Here is a 22,172-nt window from a genome sequence, read left to right on the forward strand (position 1 = left end):
ATGGACTGGTTGGGCCGAATGGCCTGTTTCTGTGCCATATATCCTATGTATTCCTATGAGATTGATAGAATTTTAGGGTATCAAGAGATATTGAGTGAAGGTGGGTAAATGGAGTTGAGGTGCAGATCAGCCATGATCTAAGTTAATGGCAGAGCAAGCCTTAGGGGCTGAATGTCTTCCTCCTGTTCCTATGAGAGAGTTTTTTTTGTAGGGGTGGATGCAGAAGGAAGTAGGGTTGGAAAGAGGTAGAGGGTTGTGGGTGATACAACGCATTGGCCAGAGATGGCCTTGTCAGTGATTGAGACCATGGAAGTATGAAGCCAGTGGAGATGGCAAAGTTGAGGGGGTAGTCGCGAATAAGTATAGGAGAGTTTAAAGGATGACAGGAGGGCAGTAAAATCAGAGGAGAGAGGGCAAGGGTAGTTGAAATGGAGATTGAAATGACCAAGGATGAGGAGTCACTGAGTCCAGAGGCTGAAGGAGGAAATCAGGGAGGATGTGTGGGTGAGAAACCAGGGTGGTCGGCAGTAGAGAACATGGATATTAAAGGAGAGAAGACTGGAACAAGTGCTCTGATGTCACAACAACTTCATGACATCATGAAGCAGCTTCAATCCCTTTAGAGTTTACTTCCTGTTAAGGCACAACAACAACAACTTGCATTTAATTAGCACCTTTAACGTAGTAAACCGTCCCACGGTGATTCACAGGAGCATTATAAAACAACATTTGCCATCGAACCACATAAGGCGATATGAGGGCAGATGACCAAAAGTTTGGTCAAAGAGGCAGGTTTTAAGGAGCGTCTTAAAGGAGGTTAGAGACGTAGTGAAGCATAGAGATTTAGGGACGGAATTCCAGAGCTTAGGGCCTTGGCAGCTGAAGGCACAGCCACCAATGACGGAGCGATTAAAATCGGGGATGCTCAAGAAGCCAGAATTAGAGCACAGATAAATACAGTGGAATCATTTGTTTAGACAGTGATGAATGTACAAACATACAGCCGTGTTTACTCATCCTTTCGAGTCAAATACAAATACCATCTGACCCATTCCATATTATTTGAGACTATCCTACTGGAGTGAAGGAGTCTTACTGTTCTCCCGTATTACCTGGGCTGGAAATGATGCTTTCCCATTCCAAACGCGAAATTTACTCATGAGTTCAGACCTTTTATTTCTAATGTATTTAAAATTGATTTGAGTCATATGAACATCCCAATGTGGAGGCAATTCTGCTAGAAATGTCTGTCCTACATTCCCATTTCTAAATCTTTTGTCACAAGTACTTTAAACGTGATAGTTTCATTTTGAAATCCTTATTAAGTTACTTCTGAAAATAAAAAGGGGAACAGATAGGGTAGGTAGAAACTATTTCCGCTGGTTGGGGATTCTAGGACTAGGGGGCAGAGTCTAAATATTAGAGTCAGGCCTTTCAGGAGTGAAATTAGGAAACATTTCTACACACAAAGGGTGGCAGAAGTTTGGAACTCTCTTCCGCAAATGGCAATTGATGCTAGATCAATTGTTACATTTTAAAGCGGAGATTGATAGCTTTCTGTTAACCAAAGTTATTAAAGGATATGGGCCAAAGGCTGGTATATGGAGTTAGGTCGCAGATCAGCCATGATCTCATTGAATGGCAGAACAGGCTCGAGGGGCTCAATGGCCTCCTCCTGTTCCTATAAAAAGAGGCCCCGTTGCTTGTTTTCTTCTGTCACCCGCTGCCAATCAGCTCGAGGCAAAACACAAAGCGACGGAAACTCCACGGGGCTCCCAGCACTCTCTCGCTGTAACTCCGCGGGATCCCAGCAGTCTCTCGCTGTAACTCCGCTAGTGTCTGTGGTGCGGTGTGTTCTTTATTAGGAACAAACAGCTGCTCAATCCAATATGGCTGCCAAGGGTTGCGAATGTTGCCTTGTCTTTATCTTAGGTCTGGATATTAACCTCCACCACCCATCTTAATCTGCCATAAATAGCTGACAAGACTTATATTGGCACATGACCCAGGGCCACATCACAACTGAGGGATTATGTAACCTGGCCTCTCAACAAAAATCATGACAACCCAGAAACCACAGGGGTGGACAAGACACAAGAAAGTGGTCCAAACTCTGCATTTGTGCATGAGAGAGCAAAGAGGAGAGAGCTTCAAGACAAGTGCGTTCATCAACTGAGAGGGTGGGAAGAGGAGCTTCTGTCATTGGTTGAACAATTACTGAAGAACTCAAAGGAGTTTCTGGCCCAAAGGGAATGGGAGGAGAAATTACTGCTGGTCTTGTCCAGAACTCTCAATGCCATTGATGACGAGGAATAGACATGTCAGCTCGCTAATGAAATACATAAAGAGATTAACAACAACTACCTTTCCGCACAAGAGAAGGGCTTTCTCTATAAATCGTTTGGGACAGTGCTCCGTCAGACCCACACAATGAAAATAAAGGAGGAGCTTTACAAAATGCTACTGAGTGTGCAGCACAGTGAGAGTGCGGAGAGAGAGGGAGCAGCCCTCGCCATTGGTTTCTGTGCCATGACACACTTTGATGATACCCTCAGTAGCCTGGAGGAGTTTGCTAACTCCAACAGATTTAAGAAACCTAAAAGTTTCTTAAATATTCTTAGGATCAAGCCTGATGTGGATTTGGCTAAAGTCAAGAGCACACTGGTTCTGTGCTATGGGAACTTGGCATTCTACGCACCTGAGGAGCTAATGCTGTCCACAATCGAGACCCACATTCTGCCAGCTGTGATCAATCAATACATTACAAGTGGACTGGAGAAAAAGACTGAATCCAGGGATTGTAATGATCAATAACATGTCATTCTATAGTGGACACTAGGTGGAGCCGTAGAGCTGTATATCGCTGTATGTATATAAGACTACACTACCCAGCTGTATGTATATTAAGACTACATTACCCATGAGGCACTAGGCTACCCACAAGGCAGCAGTCAAGATGGATGCCTCTACAGATACTGTACCTAGTCCACATGTGCTCAATAAAGTGTCTAGCAAAAGCTAGCTGTGTTCATAATAAGAATGTCTATCTATTAATGAACATAATAGGGATCTCACACTAAAGATCAGCCTAATAAAGACCATGATTCTGATAGCCAGATCCCTGCATTTAAATCACCAGAGAGCTCCCCTCAACTTCATCAGAAACAGGGAGCTCCTGACACGCATGCTGGATCTTATTGAGGCGGAGCCACCAGAGCTGCTGCAGAGCCCTGTTTGACATTTAGCCATGGACGCCTGCAAGCATCTGATACTACTACACATTGAGTCAAACCAAGCTGACACCTGCCAATTGACTCAAACCTGCCTGACCAGTACTTTCAGCTTGTTACCTTCAGAACTGGACAATATCAAAGACATGAATAGTAACAGAAAAGACATGGCAACACTTTATACCCAAACCATGAGTTCCCTGCTAGAGCTCCTGAAGCAATTACTGCTTCAGGACTTGTCCCCTGAAGGACTTGAGGTCATTTTCAATCAGGTAGAAGTCTGGATCATTTCAGAAAAAGCTCATGAACGAGAGAGAGCCATTGACATGACCTTACAGCTTCTGAAATGTTACTGGGAGAAGCTCAATATTCAGAATGTAGTGGCTGGAAATAACACGGGAATTCTGATTGGACAACTGATGCCGCGTTGTGCAGACCCATTGCTTCCCGTTCGACAGATGGCCCTGGACACCTTGTACATTATCCTGTCCATTCAGTTATCGTATGACGGCACCAATCTGGATCAGCAAAAGGAGCAGTTGGAGGTTCTGAAAGGAGTCAGGGAACAGTTAGTTAACCCTGATGCTTCAGTTCTCTTTCAAGCATGCTGCCAGATCACAGAGGTCATTTCCAAGTGTTTGCCCCATGACCAGCTGGGCAACTTGCTCTCCGCAGCACTCAAAGGACTGTACGACCAACACCCCAGCTGTTCCAGTGCAGCCGGTGTGCTCCTGCAAAACGTCATTAAAAGACGTGGCAGTGAACTTCGGGATCAGGTCTCAGAGATACTTCACGTGCTGAGTGTTGAATTGCAGTCAGTTCCTTATGAGAACGTGAAACTTTCAGTTCTACTGAGTATCGCCATACTGGCCTCACACAACAGAGCAACAGTTGTGTCCTGTCTCCTCACCTACCCCGTCCCTTTGGACAAGTACGTCAGTGACGTGTGGCGATCACCGTCCAAGGACACAGAGTGTTCCACGAGTACAATGGGAGAGCTGCTGGGGACACTGAACAAACAGTTAGGATTTACAATTAGCAGAATCTATCCCGTCAGAGATAACACAACTCAGTATTCAAGCCTTGAATCCCTGGCTCCCATCTGTGGGCTGCACGAGATAATAACTAAGCCCGAGTCGGCAAAGGCGGTGACTACGTTATTCCCGCAGATATTTAGTGCCCTGCTGATTCATCTTAGCTCGTATGTTAATGTTTGTCTGGTCAGTGGCTTTGTTCCTGATGGTCAACCGCAGCAGAGAGAATTCTCAGTTGAGCCTCTAACATCTGAAAGCAGTAATGGCCCTGAAATTAGGATCGGGAGCTTGCCGCGCGTGCAAGCCCCCAATGTGCACTCACCCGGCGCGCCGACATCTGAAGCCTGGGCCTGCTTGCATTTCCTGTGACTGGCCAGGTTCAGATGTCGGCGCGCTGTGCTAACCTGATCCAGCGGCGTACTTAGTTCGATGTGCCGGCTGGGATCAGGTGAGCGCTGTGCAGCCAATCAGGGGAGGGGAAACTTCATTCATGAGTTTGATAGTATTAGCTGTCAAACTCATGAAAAGTAAGGGGCCCAAAACACAAAACACTACTTAAACTTTAAATAAAAATTTTAAAAACATCCCACTGATTAAATTAACTATAAATAAGTTAAAAAAATATTTTAAACAATTAATCAAATTTTTGAAAAAAATAATTTTTTTAAAAATAGTGTCTAAAACTAAACTTACTTTACTGTAAATTCTTTAAAAATAATAAACCTGTGGAATTTTTTTTTCTAAATTATACTAATAGACCACTTACCTGTAAAACTAAGTACTTACGTCTGGTTTTTCCACGCGTAAAAACCGGAGGCTTTTACACTCGGGCAACTCTGAAAAAAAAGAAGGAATTTCACTGCGCACGCTCTGCTTCACAAGTCGCATGCGTTCTGCCTCTTAATCCCTTGGGTCAGAGGAGAGGAAATGCCGGTTTTCAGCGCATGCGCTGTGCATGCTGAAAACCGGCAATTCCTCCGGGCACACGCGTGAGTACCCCGTCCGTACTCACGCGTTGGAAGAGGAATTACTGGGCCAATGTGTGTGAACTGTGTCAAGACGCTGCTAGCTCAGACAAATAATGAAGCAGTGATTAATGACATGGTGCAAAGTGGAGGATGGGACCAGATGATGGATCTCTGCAAGTCAGACAAGGGGGTTGTCCTGCTGGCCAGTTGCTGTGTGTCAGAGGCCTGTACAACATTAGAGCACATCCCAAGACTAAATGATGGTCTCAGAAAGTGATGTGCACAATGATTACTCTGTTGGGCAACCTGGAGAACCAAAAGGAGGTGCTAATATTTGAGGTGCTGTCGTGCCTCTCGAAGCACTTAATTCAGTTGCGAGCAAACACCATCCAACCCTTTGTAGAGAAAATCCTCGCCAGGATTCAGCCACTCTTTGAGGCAGAGTCTGAGGCATTTGACGTGCGGGGATCTTGACCAAGTGTGGGATCGGAGGTTCCAGATCCTCCTTCTGCCGACAGGTCCATTCCAACCTGGTGCGCTTGTTGTTGCACCTGGATGGAAAGAGTGAGGAGCTCACTAGGTCTTGTTGTTCAACACTACGGTTGCTCTTCCCACTCATTGGATCTGTTGAGGCTTCCTTGTTGATTGACAAGTATGAGGAGGAGCCCACCAGGCGCTACATGAACCTCCTAAGAGACCTTTCACATCAGTTGGCTGAAGATACCCCCAAACAGATCACCTCATATGCCACGGATTGCAAGTCCTTCTTCCAGAACTCCCAGGAACAACTGCGAGCACAGGCAGTGGTCTTTGCATGTTTACTTCACCAACGGTCAGAATGTGTCCGACCCGCCCGGAGGGTCACCTGGTGGAACATCTGCACAAAGAACTGCTGCTGTTCATCATCAGACTGAAGGCTAAACGCTCAGGCCACCAACCTTCTCCACGTCCTCTTAGCAACAAAGTGACCATTCGTTCAACATGATTTGTAAATATGTAATTTTATGGATTGTAAATAAATCGATATCCTATTGTTCCATTGTAACTATCGGTGTGTCTTCAAACTGTGCAGGTCGTACTGCTGTGTGACTGGGAGTGACCTCTCCTGATACTCTCTCTCTCTCTCACACACACACACCTGACATTAGACACAGATCCTGCTCCTCACTCCATGCAATTCCTCAACTGGATCACCATGCTAGTTTATTTATAGATGCAGTTCCCTTACAAACAGTGCAGGGTTTTGCCCGTGCACTCCCAAATTGCATTACTTTACACTTATTCACATTAACTTGCATCTGCCATGTGTCTGTCCATTTTACCAGTCTATGTCCTCCTGAGTCTGATGCTATTCTGCTCACTATTTACTATGTTACCAGGTTTCGTATCATGCGCAAACTTTGACACTACTCCCCAGCTTAGCGTTTCCGTCAGGTTATGCTGGTATTTTTCAGCACAGTTCGCCTGAAATCGGCCAAACCAGTGCAAAAGATGAAGGAATTTTAAGCACAAATTACGTCCAGTGCAAATTGAGTCTACTAACTTGTGCACTGGTTTAAAAAACATCGCACTGGAAGACTGCCCCACCCACAGAACTAGCCCCGCCCCCAGGTCGAATTCATCAGCATGGTGAGTTTCCGCTTATTGCACTTGTTTGTGGGCCTTCGTGGAGGCTCTTAAAATTAAGCTTTTTTTAAAGTCGCAAGGACACTAATAAGTGCATTTTAAAAGTTTTTGGCCTAGAAATTCGGTACGCTTAGCGCCGCTTTTGAGGCGCTAGAGGGCCTAGCGCCGGAGTTATGGCCAGTTTGGAAATTGAGTGGGTCCCTAAATCGGTGTTAGGCCGTTAGCGCTGCGCCGGCACCGATGACGTCATCGGTGTGCGCAGCGTCCCGGTTGCCATGGTAACCCGCCCGAACTCCGAAATTGACTTGCGGCCGCCTCGCCCGTGGCAGCCGCAAGCAACGTTCTGGCAGAGGTGCCTTACTGGACTTTGCGCCGGCGCATTAAAGGCCCCGCGGCGGCCGGCCGCTTTCCCGCCGGCCGCCTGGCCGCAGCTCCCTCCCCGGACTTCTCCGCCCCCCCCCCCGGGACAGATGCAAGCCCGGCACTTGTCCGAGGTGCCGGGCTCATTTTTACAATGATTTTCGCGGGCCGCGGCCGGGTGCAGGCAGCTCCTCCTTAAGGGAAGGAGGAGGCCTGCACTTCCCGAACCTGCCGCACCGCAGCGGGCACCGCAGCGCCGGAATAGCGCCGCAATTCAGCACGTAGCGCCAGTTTTCAGGCGCAAACAGCTTTCAGCAGCGCCGGCAGCCGTTTGGGCGCAGAACTAGTGAATTTTTGGCCCGCCCAGCGCGACTTAGCTCCGGCACTAACTTCCGGCGCTAAAGCCGTCGCTGCGCCAAAACCCAATTTCTAGGCCTTTAAATATTAAAAAATCTTTAATTTGCTAAAAAGCTGACTACTGTACACAAATGAAATAGTAAATGGTTCTGCATAGTTTTCAACATTTTCACTTATTTAAAATCAGGTTACTCACAGGTGGACCTTATTAAAAATGCTTATTTTTGTGATAAACCCATTTCTGCAGTGTTAATCAAACTGGCAGCACGGTGGCATAGTGGTTAGCACTGTTGCCTCATAGTGCCAAGGACCCGGGTTCAAATCCAGCCTCGCGTGACTGTTTGTGTGGAGTTTGCACATTCTCCCTGTGTTTGCGTGGGTTTCCTCCGGGTGCTCCGGTTTCCTCCCACAGTCCAAAGATGTGCAGGTTAGGTTGATTGGCCATGATAAAAAATTGGCCCTTAGTGTTAGGGGTGATTAAATATGTGGGCTTACGGGGATAGGGCTTGGGTGGGATGGCTGTTGGTGTAGGGACCAGGTGCTAGGGTTTGGAAGATCAGCCATGATCTTGTTGAATGGCGGAGAAGGGCCGAATGGCCTGCTCCTAGTTTCTATGTTTCTATGCGCCAGGTTACCACTCTTAAATATATAAAGCAATATTTTTAATACAAGAAAAAAGTAAACAATTGTGTTCCAAAACGCTGCTCGATTGAGCTGGTTCATGGAAGATTTTACCTTTGGCGATATGCAAATGTGCTTGAGGGAAACTTGAGCAAAAATTTCAAGTTGGAAAACAATCACAATTGAGCGCAATTTGCACCTGATTGCCGATTGCGCACAAAGCAGAAACTCTGCCCCTCCATATGCAAGTCCAGGTCATTAATATATAACAAGAAAAGCAATGGTCCTAATACCGACCCCACTGCATACATCTCTCCTGTCAGAAAACCTTCTGTTCACCACTATTCTCTGCCTCCATCCCTTAACCAATTACGTACCTGTTATGAATCTCATCATTCAAGAAACTACTCGTGAAATAACGCTGGACGGCCAGCTGGTGGCGCCATCCAAGGAGTATAAATACTCGGGCGTCGGCCCCAGCTTGCCAGGGACATTTTGTAAGACAAGGAACTAGTGAAGTACAACGAGACCTCCATATTCTGAAACAAGTTGATTAAAGCCTTGCTTTATACTCAAACCAAGTGCGTAGTGAGTTTTATTACGTCAATTTAATCAACTTCATATCAACTCCACGCTTTGGGTGATTTGGGAACAGCCAGCTACGACTCGAACCGTAGAAGGGAACTCAGACAAGTAATCGATCCATCATGGAGAAACTACTCAGAGCCGCCCGTCTCGACCTGGACCCGAATTCACTTACAGCCGCTAAGGTATGGAAACACTGGTATCGTACCTTTAGCAACTTCCTTGAGGAGTGTGGTGAGAATGTTCCTAACAAGTTATGAATGCTTGCTAATTATGTATCCCCTCATGTGTTTGATTATATCGAAGACTGTGTAGACTATGATGCCGCTATCGAAATACTACAGCAGCTATATGTCAGGTCCCCAAATTAAATTTTTGCTCGGCATCTACTGGCCACAACTCGACAACAACCCAGGGAATCACTTGACGAATTCCTTCAGAAACTTCGCAGGCTCAGCAAGGATTGTAATCTTAAAGCTGTTACAGCTGAGCAGTACCAGGAGGAGTTAATTTGTGATTCCTTTATTAATGGGATTGCGTCTCCTTTCATACGTCAGCGTCTGTTGGAGAATAAAACCCTCAAGTTACAGGCTGCCTATGACCAGGCATGTTCTCTGGACTTAGCAAAGAGGAATGCAGACACCTATCTTTCACCACGTGCACGGGCTGCTGCTATCATTTTTAGTGACTCTTTCGATAGGCCTCGGGCGGAAGCCCTCATGGATGACGACTCCAACCGGCTGATGACAATCCTACCCTAGAAACCTACACTGATGATGACCCCGGCCTAGCAGCATCTTGGCAATCTAGAAGGAAGTGTTTCTTCTGTGGAGGTGCGTTCCATTATAGGAAATTTTGTGCTGCTCGTAACGCGACCTGCAATCATTGCAGCAAGAAAGGTCACTTTTCTAAGGTATGCCAGCCAAGAGCCGCTGTTAGTAAGAAAGGCCACTTTTCTAAGGTATACCGGTCGAGAACTCCTGTTAGTTTTGCAACTACTATCTATAAAACTGCTCCTCCCCCAAGAGCCACTACTAAGGGTACAGCTGCAATCTATAAAACTGCTCCTCCCCGAAGAACCACTACTAAGGTTACAGCTGTCAAGGGTAAAACTGCCCCTCCTCCCATCACAGCTGTTTTTCCCCAAAGTCTGTCCCATGCAGCCACGAAGGTTTCGGTAAATGGACACATTTTGAGTGCTATAATCGACTCATGCAGCTCTCGCAGCTTCATTAATGAGCGGGCTGTCAGTAAGTTAATACTGCATATTTACCCCTCGGACAGGGAAATTGCAATGGCTCTGACGACACTGCCCACCAATTCTTCCGGCTTTTGTCTTGTCGACCTTATTCTCAATGGCCGCACTTATTTCTCTACCCGGCTCGGGGTGCTCAAGAACCTATGTACTGATGTGCTCCTGGGACAGGATTTCCAGAAACAACACAAAAGACTCACTTTCGAGTTTGGAGGGTCAAAGCCGGAGCTTACTATTTCCAAAGTACCGTTTTATGCGCTTTCGGCGGCTTCGCTCGACGAGCCCTCCTTGTTTACCAATCGTTCCCCCCGATGTAAGCCCATAGTCACTAAATCACGACGTTTCAGCCAAGATGATCGATCCATTATCGAGACAGAAATCTCTCGCCTTCTAGCTGACGGTATCATTGAGCCATGTTCATCTTCCTGGCGGGCTCAAGTCGTCGTTGTTAAAAATCCTCTGAAGCAACACAAGAAATGTCTTTGCATCGATTACTCGCAAACTATTAACCAGTATACCGACCTGGATGCCTACCCACTACCACGCATCGATGACATGGTCAATAACCTTGCCAACTACAAGGTATTTTCAACTTTTGATTTAAAGAGCGCATATCATCAAGTGTCGTTAAAGGACTCTGACAAGAAGTATACAGCATTTGAGGCCAATGGTCGGCTTTACAAGTTTTGTCGCCTTCCATTTGGGCTCACCAATGGGGTGGCCATCTTTCAACAGGCAATGGATAGCCTAGTCAAACAGGAGAGCTTAACGGACACTTTTCCATATCTGGATAATATCACCATTGCTGGTCATGACCAGAAGGAGCATGATGCCAACCTCCAGAAATTTTTTGACGTTCTCCATCTTTGCAACTTAACCTTAAATGAGTCCAAATCTGTGAAATCAGTACCATCAGTCAACATCCTTGGCTACTGGGTGGGCAATGGTGTCATCAAACCGGATCCGGAGCGACTTCGTCTGATTCAGGAGCTCCCTCCCCCTACGAATTTCGGCTCTCTTTGTCGGGCACTCGGCATGTTCGCCTATTATGCGAAATGGATACCCCTCTTCTCCGACAAGATCCAGCCCCTGCTTCATGCAAAGTCATTTCCATTAGAGGCAACGGCTATTTCAGCTTTCAACGTCAAGTGACAAGTGGAAAAAGCCACGCTTCATTCCATTGATGAAATTCTTCCTTTCGTAGTCGAGTGCGATGCATTGGATGTGGCGATCTCTGCTACCTTGAATAGAAACATAGAAACATAGAAGATAGGAGCAGGAGTAGGCCATTCGACCCTTCGAGCCTGCTCCGCCATTCAATGAGATCATGGCTGATCATCCAAATTCAGTACCCGGTCCCTGCCTTCTCCCCATATCCCTTGATCCCTTTAGCCTTAAGAAATATATCCAACTCTTTCTTGAATATACTTAATGAACTGGCCTCCACCGCCCTCTGTGGCAGAGAATTCCACAGGTTCACCACTCTCTGGGTGAAGAAATTCCTCCTCATTTCAGTCCTAAATGGCTTACCCCTTATCCTTAGACTATGACCCCTGGTTCTGGACTCCTCGGCCATCAGAAACATCCTTCCTGCATCTAGTCTGTCCAGGCCTGACAGAATTTTATAGGTTTCGATGAGATCCCCTCTCAATCTTCTAAACTCCAGTGAGTATAAGCCCAATCGACCCAATCTCTCCTCATACGTCATTCCTGCCATCCCAGGTATCAGCCTGGTGAATCTTCGCTGCACTCCTTCCATGGCAAGAACGTCCTTCCTCAGGTAAGGCGACCAAAACTGCACACAATACTCAAGGTGTGGTCTCACCAAGGCCCTGTACAACTGCAGCAAGACATCCTTGTTCTTGCACTCGAACCCTCTTGCTACGAAGGCCAACATACCATTTGCCTTCTTAACCGCCTGCTGTACCTGCATGCTTACCTTCAGCGACTGGTGTACAAGAACACCCAGGTCTCTTTGCACTTCCCCTTCTCCCAATCTATTACCATTCAAATAATAATCTGCCTTCCTGTTTTTGCCACCAAAGTGGATAACCTCACATTTATCCACATTATAGTGCATTTGCCATGTTTCTGCCCAATCACCCAACCTGTCCAAATCATGCTGGAGTTTCACGACATCCTCCTCACAGCATACCCTCCCACCCAGCTTTGTGTCGTCTCCAAATTTGGAGATATTACATCCAATTCCCTCGTCCAGATCATTAATATATATTGTGAACAGCTGGGGTCCTAGGACCGATCCTTGCGGTATCCCACTAGTCACTGCCTGCCACTCGGAAAACGACCCGTTTATTCCAACTCTTTGCTTTCTGTCCGCCAACCAGTTCTCTATCCAAGTCAATGCCTTGCCCCCAATCCCATGTGCATTAATTTTGCACGCTAATCTCTTATGCGGGACCTTATCGAAAGCCTTCTGAAAGTCCAAATACACCACATCCACTGGTTCTCCCTTATATATTTTACCAGTTACATCCTCAAAAAATTCCAGTAGATTAGTCAAGCATGATTTACCTTTTGTAAATCCATGTTGACTTTGTCCGATCCAGGCACTGCTTTCCAAGTGCTCTGCTATTACATCTTTTATAATGGACTCTAGCATTTTCCCCACTACCGATGTCAAGCTTACCGGTCTATAATTCCCCGCCTTTTCTCTACCACCTTTTTTGAATAGTGGGGTAACATTAGCTACCCGCCAATCCATGGGTACCGTTCCAGAGTCTATCGAGTTCTGGAAGATGACCAGCAATGCATCTACTATTTCTAGGGCCACTTCCTTAAGTATCCTGGGATGTAGATTATCAGGCCCTGGGGATTTATCGGCCTTCAGTCCCATCAATTTTCCTAACACCATTTCCCTACAAATACTGATTTCTTTCAGTTCCACCCTTTCATCAGACCCTATGTTCCCCGGCATCTCTGGAAGGTTATTTGTGTCCTCCTTTGTGAAGACAGAACCAAAATATGTATTTAGTTGGTCAGCCATTTCTTTGTTCCCCATTATAAATTCCCCCGATTCTGACTGCAAGGGACCTACGCTTGACTTCACCAATCTTTTTCTCTTCACATATCTATAAAAGCTTTTACAGTCAGTTTTTATGTTCTCTGCAAGCTTACTCTCATATTCTATTTTCCCTTTCTTAATTAATCCCTTTGTCCTCCTTTGTTGAATCCTAAACTGCTCCCAATCCTCAGGATTATTGCTTTTTCTGGCCAATTTATATGCCCTCTCCTTGGACCTTATGCTATCCCTAATTTCCCTTGTTAGCCACGGTTCGGTCACCTTTTTTGTTTTATTTTTATGCCAAACTGGGATGAACATTTCTGTCGTTCATCCATTCGGTCTTTGAATGTTTGCCATTGCCTATCCACCGTCAACCCTTTGAGTCCCATTCCCCAATCAATCCTACCCAACTCGCTCCTCAGACCATCATAGTTTCCTTTATTTAAATTGAGGACCCTAGTCTCCGAGTCAACTACTTCATTCTCCATCTTAATGAAGAATTCGATCATATTATGATCGCTCCGACCCAAGGGGCCTCTTACAACAAGATTGCTAATTAATCCTTTCTCGTTACATAATACCCAGTCTAAGATGGCCTGATCTCTGGTTGGTTCCTCGACATATTGGTCCAGGAAACCATCCCGTAAACACTCCAGGAATTCCTCCTCCACAGTATTGTTACTCATTTGGTTGACCCAATTTATATATATAGATTAAAGTCACCCATGATGACTGCTGTGCCCTTTTTGCACGCTTCTTTAATTTCTCTTTTAATGCCATCCCCAACCTCCGCCTTACTGTTTGGAGGTCTATAAACCACTCCCACTAACGTTTTTTTCCCCTTAGTATTTCTCAATTCTACCCATACAGATTCCACCTCATCAGAGCTAATATCCTTCATTACAATTGTGTTAATCCCTTCTTTAACCAGTAATGCTACCCCACCTCCCTTTCCTTTTTGCCTATCTTTCCTGAATATCGAATACCCCTGGATGTTGAGTTCCCAGTCCTGGCCTTCCTTGAGCCACGTTTCCGTAATCCCAACCAAATCGTATTTGTTTACTTCTATTTGCGCAGCCAATTCATCCACCTTATTACAAATGCTCCTCGCATTAAGACACAAAACCTTCAAGGTGGTCGACCCGTTGCATTTCTGTCCAGAACTTTGCAGGGTAGCGAGCTCCATTATCCTCCTGTCGAGAAGGAGGCTACGGCCGTCATCGAAGCGGTACGTAAACGGAGTCATTTTCTCGCTCATCGCCATTTCACACTTATAACCGATCAGCGCTCTGTGGCCTTTATGCTGGATAACCGGAAACACACTAAGATCAAGAATAACAAAATACAACTCTGGAGGATGGAATTGGCCGGCTTTGGATACACCATACATTATCGACCCGGCAAAGAGAATGTGGCCCCGGATACCCTCACGCGTGCATTCTGCTCTTCTATGTCAACTTCGACTCTGGCGGATCTTCATACTGACTTATGCCATCCTGGCGTTACCCGTATGTTGCACTTTGTGCGATCTAAAAATCTCCCACTTTCTATGGAAGATGTGAAAAGAACGTGCTCCTGTAGAATTTGTGTGGAATTAAAACCACAATTCTTCCGTCCATCGGATGGCTCGCTCATACACGCTATGCAGCCTATGCAGCGACTCAGCATTGACTTTAAAGGGCCATTGCCCTCCTCAACGCGGAACACCTACTTACTGACTATGGTGGATGAATATTCACGCTTTCCCTTTGCTTTCCCCTGTCCCAATATGCTTACTTCCACAGTGATCAAATGCCTTGATCAAGTCTTTTCCCTTTGCGGTACGGCCAATTTCATCCACTCTGATCGGGGTCCCTCCTTCATGTCAAGCGAACTCAAAAGTTATCTCTCCCAACGGGGAATCGCCACAAGTAAAATGACACCGTACCATCCCATCGGTAACGGACAGGTTGAGAGGTACAATGCTATCATTTGGAATGCTGCTCATCTTGCGCTGAGGTCACGCAACCTACCAGACCAGCAGTGGGAAACTATGCTCCCTGATGTGTTGCATTCCATCAGGTCTCTCCTTTCTATGTCTACCAATGTCACACCTCACGAGCGATTCTTCAGCTTCCAGCGTCGCTCCACCCATGGGACGTCTCTACCGCCATGGTTGGCAGCTCCCGGCCCCGTGCTGCTCCGAAGATTCGTCTGATCATCTAAAACCGATCTTCTCGTCAACGAGCTGGAATGCACGGACGTCAAACCCACGTACGCGCACATGCGGTACCCTGATGACCGGGAGTCCACCGTTTCACTCCGGGACTTGGCTCCCTGTCCGGCCAGTTCCACGGACTCAACCGATAGAGGGACCCACGGGGATGATGCCAACACTCTGTGCTCCCCCGAAGATGACGCCCTACCTGGGGCATCGAGAGATCCACCAGCTGCCCCACCGGAACCACTCGGGGAGCCGAGCGCTCCCCGTGGGATGGCCACCCGAGGCCAGGATGCCGGTCAATCTCCAGCTATCCAACAGGATGAAGCCAGTTCTGCGCCTGTGGGGACCCGCACCCGGAGTCACGATCTCCCCAGCCTCCCTTGGGTCTATCAGAGCAACACGGGCCCTGTCGATCCACCGGTATGGATCAAGCGGCCCAGGGACCAAGACATGGTCTGTGGAGACGTGCCTTCTAGCCATAAACAAAAATCTAAAAGTCTGTGGCTATTCGTGGTCCGCCTGATCCGCTAAGAGGAAGTTGTTGGACTGCCAAATGTTTTAGGCAGGAAGAATTACAAATCTCATCATTCAAGAAACTACTCATGAAATAACGCTGGACAGCCAGCTGGTGGCGCCGTCCAAGGTGTATAAATACTCGGGCATCAGCCCCAGCTTTCAGGGACATTTTGTAAGACAAGGAACTAGTGAAGTACAACTAGACCTCTATGTTCTGAAACAAGTTGATTAATGCCTTGCTTTATGCTCAAACCACGTGTGTAGTGAGTTTTATTACATCAGTACCCAAGTTACCATCATCCCTTTAAGACCATGTGCTTCTATTTTCCGAATCAATCTGTTATATGGCACTTTATCAAATGCCTTTTGAAAGTCCGTACCAATTTTCCTCCTGATTTTTCTTTTGGGTGCCGGCCCATTCAAAGTTTCGCACATGCACAAAATTTCACATCTGAAAAGCCAGTCCAGGACTGCACGGGACCAGCATACAGCTGCATGGCTGTGGCTGCAAAGCTCAGAGGGGACGTTGGTCCATACATACATATACTGCCAGTCGTGAATGGTGGTGGTGGACCATTAAACAACTAACGGGAGGACAAGGCTCCAAGAATATCCCCATCCTCAATGATGGTGGAGCCCAGCACATGAGTGCAAAAGACAAGGCTGAAGCATTTGCAACCAACTTCAGCCAGAAGTGCCGAGTGGATGATCCATATTGTCCTACTCCCACAGTCCCCACCATCACAGAAGCCAGTCTTCAGCCAATACAATTAACTCCATGTCATATCAAGAAATGGCTGAGCGCACTGGATACAGCAAAGGCTATGGGCCCCGACAACATCCCGGCTATCGTGCTGAAGACTTGTGCTCCAGAACTTGCCGCACCTCTAGCCAAACTGTTCCAGTATAGCTACAACACTGGCATCTATCCGTCAATGTGGAAAACTGTCCAGTGTGTCCTGGCCACAAAAAGCAGGACAAATCCAACCCGGCCAATCACCGCCCCGTCAGTCTACTCTCAATCATCAGCAAAATGATGGAAGGTATCATCAACAGTGCTATCAAGCGGCACTTACTCACCAATAACCTGCTCACTGATGCCCAGTTTGGGTTCCTTCAAGACCACTCAGCTCGCGACCTCATTACAGCCTTGGTCCAAACATGGACAAAGGAGCTGAATTCCAGAGGTGAGGTGAGAGTGATTGCCCTTGACATCAAGGCAGCATTTGACTGAGTGTGGCATGAAGGAGCCCTAGTAAAACTGAAGTTAATGGTAATCGGGGGGAAAACGCTCCACTGGCTAGAGTTATACATAGCACAAAGGAAGATGGTTGTGGTGGTTGAAGGTGTTGGTGAAAAATAGATTCACTCGAGTCTGTCTTAAAGTAAAAGTGCACAGTTTATTAACAGAACGTTCTGGGAGAAGAACCATAGACCCCGTGGTCTAGTGATAAGCTTCTCACCGTTACAGTGATAGCGAAACTTCTTTTATAGAGGCAAAACACTACACACAAATGTGTTCACCCAATCATGTTCCCCCAGCAACAAGGTATTGAAATTTTACACAAATGTGTTCATCCAATTATGTTCCCCCAGCAACAATTCTCTTGTCCTCATCCAATCATGTTCCCCCAGCAACAAGGTATTGAAACTTCTTTTATACATTATAGCAAAATATTACATACAGGTGTCTTCAACCAATCACGTTCCCCCAGCAACAACTCCCCTGTCCTCACAGGAATGATATGGAACCTTCTAGAACTTTGGGCGGTTTTTTAATAGTTAATTACAAAATGGGCAGTTTTGCAGCTACCAATTACTGTAACTCATCAATACACACAATTTTGATTCATCTACTTTGCATTATAGAATAGTAGAATTACATTAATACATCCAAAGGGCTTCCAGCAAATAGTTTGCAGAAGGCTGCACCACTGAATAATTGTGAAATATTTAGTGTTTCCCACATTTAAAAACTGTTCAACAATAATGTCAAGCACAATGGTTTTAATGGGAGCAGACACAGTTAATTCCTGCCCCGTCTTAAGCTGAGTTTGTTTTGTCTTGTGCCATTGTTTCTTATTTACAAGTTCACTTCTTACAATACATTCTTTAACTCTTTATGCTGCTGCTTTAAGCTATATAATTTTCACCCTAACAGTCCCTCCTGTTGGTCCCTGATCAAAACTTGATTTGTCCTGGGAACCAATGTACCAGGGTAAAAATGGCGGCACGCAGCTCCTTGTTATCCATTTACAAAATCCAACAACAATCACAATTGTTTATGACACTCTTGATGATTCCTTTATGCCATTATTGGCTATTGTCCATTTTGATCCTTCATTCTTATTTGATGTGTCGAAAACATGTCCTTCTCTTTGATATCCATTTTCTCCTTTTCTTTTGTTCGTGTTTCCTTCTTCATCTGTTTAGCTGTTTCTTCTTGTGCCTTATGCCATAACCACTGGTTGAACCCTACTCTATCTCTAAGACATTTCTTATACAAATATTCATACAAACGTTACCTGCGCATAATCATTTTCCATCTAACTGTTTGTACTCCTAAATAAACAAAGCTCTCTTTTGAACGTTACAATACTCCTGTCCAACTGGTGCGGCAGGTACAGCATCTTTTGCCAATTGGGCACAACAACATTTTATTGCTGAGAATGCACAGTACATTAGGATTATTATAACAAAGACCAACATCAATCCATGTAACAATGAGGGTCCGATTGATCCCAACCACCCGGTTGTCCAATTCCACAGAGTCGATTCATGTGGTTGTCTAAGTTGTCCCACTTCCTTCCGAATATGTTTGACCAAATTAGTTATATTTTCTGAACTGTCAGGAATGTATGTGCAACACTCAGATCCTATCAGGGCACATGTTCCACCCTTCTCTGCTAGCAGATAATCTAGAGCCATTCTATTCTGTAAGGCAACTGTGCGTATTGCCACCATCTCGGTGTTAATTCTACTCAGTGACTCAGCCGTATCATTGGCTACTTCCTCAAGAATCGAGGCTACAAGCCGAATTTCTTTTAATGCCCTGGCCGTTCCATACCCGGGGAATAGGATAGCGAAGAATCGTTCTGTTTCAATAATAGCTCTTTTGGATCGATAATGATAATGATTCGCTAGAGAGGGCAAGTGATAAATGTATGGCACCACATATGCCAGGTAACATGATCCTGTCCAGCCCCATGGCAACCAGGGGTATGCCTTGTGGCCACAAATAAAGTATGTCCCATTGTACGAGGTGGTTTTATCAACATCAAGCCCTGCAGATACCAGGGAGTAGTTGAAAGTACCTGTCTGGTTGGCGTATGGGACTTCCAGTGTACAACCATAATACTGAGAGGGCGTATAAAGGGGAAACCCGTCAGCAGTACCAGTTACGGTAAAATTATACACACACCGACTAGTGCCTACGAATATTCCCCCAGTCAAATTCCTTACTAAACATATTGGCCTAGAAATTGGGTATAGCCCCGCTTGAGGCGTTAGAACTGGCGATGCGCAAAGTTTATAGCCAGACAAAACTTATCGCCGCCTGGCGCGATATTGGGTTGCATCGCCCCCAAAGGGGATTGAGGCGCTAAATCAGCCGTTGCATGGTGCTCTTACGGCGCAAAAGGTGGCGCTACTCAATATCGACGCGGACGGGCGCAGCGTAGTTGAACTCAATTACGGGAAAGCACGAGACCTACAGGCGCCGGCCGGCTCTTAAAGGGGTGGGTCAATCAGACTGAGCTTCAACACCCAACGCCCTGTAGGCCTCAGATTCGGCGCTCGCCCTTGTCTGGCGTTAGAAACTTGTGCATTATGGAGAAGGTTAGGCAGAGAGCAGAGCGCTTCAGCACTGAGGCTCTGGACCACTTGATGGCTGCAGTTGAACACCGTCGAGAGGTCCTGTATCCGGATAATGGCAAGAGGCCAAATCAGAAGGCTTATCGACGATCTTGGAGGGAGGTTGCTGTGAGGGTGAATTCCAGCAGCATGGCGACCAGGACCCCTGTTCAGAGCAGGAAGAAATTCAACGACCTCACACGGATCATTAGGGTGAGTGATGGTTTACCAAACTTGTGCTTCCCTCCATCTGCAGCTGACTTCGGGCACCCTGCTGCAATGATGCGCCAATGGCCATCTGCCAGTATGCACCCATGGCCCTTTCTGGCCACACACATGGACAGATGTCTCAAGGCCTCATGTAAGGTCTCTTGCACCATGGGGGGCATGCGATGAGGTCTCAAGGCCTCTTGTAAGGGCTCTTGCACCATGGGGGGCATGCGATGAGGTCTCAAGGCCTCATGTAACAGAACCTCCCCTTCTTTCCCCTGCAGTCCAAGATGGCACAGATTAGAAAGGAGCAGCATCGAACCGGTGGCGAACCTGCACAAGTGGCCACTCTCACGGATCTGGAGGAGAGAGTGCACCAGATACTTGGAGGACGTCTGTCTGGTCCAGTGACCACTGCATCTGCCGACCCCATTATCGACAGCGAGGGTAAGACTCTTACCTTTTCCACCTGTTGCCTTCCACTTGGTCCCCCCGCCAGCATGCATCCTCAGTGTGCAGCCATGTCAGAGCCTTGCCGCAATCTGGCATGCCTTTCAGCAAACCTGTCCTTTTGCTAAAGCCACTCTTCCACCTCCCACTTTCAGATGAAGCAGCACCAACTCGGGCTCAACGCGCTGAAGCTGCCAGTGCCAGTGCCACCGGAGGCGAGGACCAGGAGGAATCCGGACCAGCCATTGCAGAATCCAGGGAGCGGAGACATCTGCAGACTGGGGATAGTAGTCCCCTGGAGGGGAGGGGGGTGGCTCTGAGGGTGAACCAGTTGCCGGACCAAGCGGCATGGAGCAATGCAGGGGGGATAGGCAAGTTCGGCCACCGTCTCCCCGCAGGGCAAGGCAGGTCGTCATGACTGCTGCACAGAGTGCAGATGAGGTCCGTCGCCCTCCAAACAAGCTCCCATTCTGATGCCAGTTCGTCAAAAGGCTTTTAGGTGTAGTGGTGCAAGTGCTTCGGACAGGGTTGAAGGTACCAAGTACTGTAAAGCTCAAATCCCAGAACTCCGCTCCACATTAGCTCGCCAACTCTCTCTAGCAGCGAGCACAATGAGCAGGCCAAGTGGAAGAAGATTCTGCAGTAGAGCTGTCCCCTTTAAATAGCGCCACCCTACTCTGAGAAGGGCCTGTTAGCCCTCCCTCGAACTGTCACTAATAGCGCTGGGCGCTAAGTCTCCAGGCGCCACCCAATATGCGCTCAGGCGCTCCTAAAAGGCGTTGCACACTGAAATGATGTCATGAGCTGCTTGCGCTCGCGGGCACGTGCAAACACTTAGCGCAGGCGTTAAATGTATAGTCAATATCTGAGTTGGTGCTAACTTCATAGCGTCCGCCCCAACATAGCGCTTCGCCCCAATTCTAGGTCTCTTTAGGCGCTCAGCGCCGGCGCTACCAACCCAATGTCTAGGCCATTGTCCCCGGTAGCCTTCCCATACCTATGGCCTTGGTGAGGGTGAGGAAGGGAGGCTGTTGGGAGCGGTCGTACCCTGGTTGGTACCACCCTTCGAAGGTATTCATATAATATCCCCCCGCTTCCCAGGGCTCTGCAGATATGGGGTAAAATGACAAAGTAGAGGATGCCTCTCTCTTTCCGTCTGTTGCCACAGACGCAACTCTTATCATCCTGGGGGATTGGCGTGTGCCATTCTGGTATATATACCACTCTACTACTTCTGACAGATTAAGTGGGACAGGCCTAAGAGGAATCCCTCCTTTAGAGTGGATAGGGATTTGGGTACATACCCAACAGCCTCCTTCCTTATTGTTTTCTGTAGCATATTTGTGGGGCATATACAAAAAGGTATTCACCTTCAGTTCTCTACGTCGCTTGTTATCATTCTCTGGTCCGGGGACCTGTCTCATCATAACAATTAGGCAGGCACCCACTACACACACACATAACAGCAGTGTCCCTTTTTCCATTATTACAACAGTTGTCCCCCATTTTTTTAACAAGAACCGGAAATCACGCACGCATTACGCTTGCATTAACATCGAACAATTCTTATCACTTTATGTTAACAACATCCCAAAGGCTATATCGCCAACCCTAACTGTTTGTTGCTTGTAGATTCTATTCTCCTGTGGGGATGGATAAAATATCATCATTAGCTTAAGTCCTCGAACATAACCATTTGGACTTCCTCCCGCCTTGGGGCTAGTTGGGGTCGGCGGGATTGTTCCCATATGTACTTCAGGATGCACCCCAAGGTGTATCCCATTAGGATAATACATATTATCTGTTAAGTCTGTGAATTATTTAGTTAATTAAGACACAGACTAATGAGTAACAATAAAAACAGGTCTTTACTGGTTGGAGGT

The sequence above is a fragment of the Somniosus microcephalus genome, chromosome 16 (genome assembly GCF_052327205.1).
Source record: "Somniosus microcephalus isolate GS21.2 chromosome 16, FLI_Smic_1.0, whole genome shotgun sequence".
NCBI classification, from domain to species: Eukaryota; Metazoa; Chordata; class Chondrichthyes; order Squaliformes; family Somniosidae; genus Somniosus; species Somniosus microcephalus.